Below are 768 nucleotides of genomic sequence, written 5' to 3'. Positions count from 1 at the left end.
GAAGCCTTTTTAATGAATAAAAGAATCTGTACTACTAGTTGATCTGATATTTGTTCTAATCCATAATAAAAAGAGTTGAACTGATCATCAAAAAATCACTATAACCATTACAGAAAGGATGAGGGAAAATGCTTTGTGTGTCTTCAAACAAATGCAAGAATAGGAATGACGTACTAAAACTCCTAGCCCAGTTCATCATTTTCTCCCCTGAGTGAATATCTGCTGGACAAGCTTGCAGACAAGTAACTAATAATCACCAGATTTCATATGGTTTAAAGTAAAAGTATTCTATTCATTTACAATGATGCAACAATGCAAGTCCACTCAGATTCTGTAGAATATCCAGATGGATTTACTGATCACTAGCCAAGATTTATTTCCTTGACCAACAACAGTCCAACCCAGTGTTCTAGCATAGATTCCAGGAGTGTTCCAGTATCCATTATCCAACTATTTAACTACAGTGACATTGTATAAGCTATAAGAAGGACATCTTGGTTTCTTACCAGTCTTATCATTTAGAGCTCTTGAAAGGTAATTTCCCACACAAAGAAAATCTGATGTTTGTAACAGTGATAAAATTAAAAAAGATTGAAGAAATATTGAAAATATAAGCTCAAAACAAAGGGCACTTGCCCTAAGAGGAAAAGCAAATTCAACTCAACATTTATCTAAAGATTATTGCACTCTATTTTTATGTCTATATAACATCATTGTATTTCAATCAATACAATGCCATGGGGAATATGTAATATCTACTGTAGTTTG

The 768-nt window shown here is 32.9% G+C and overlaps 1 protein-coding gene across 3 annotated transcripts in view; it reads right to left on the bottom strand.

Annotated features, from left to right (window-relative positions):
* The window catches only part of LOC119590814 (zinc transporter ZIP11-like), a 24,849-nt gene that overhangs the window by 9,209 nt on the left and 14,872 nt on the right, over positions 1-768 (bottom strand). The window lies entirely within an intron of this gene.

This window comes from Penaeus monodon, chromosome 27 (genome assembly GCF_015228065.2).
Source record: "Penaeus monodon isolate SGIC_2016 chromosome 27, NSTDA_Pmon_1, whole genome shotgun sequence".
NCBI classification, from domain to species: Eukaryota; Metazoa; Arthropoda; class Malacostraca; order Decapoda; family Penaeidae; genus Penaeus; species Penaeus monodon.
This window is presented reverse-complemented; position numbering and strand designations above follow the sequence as displayed.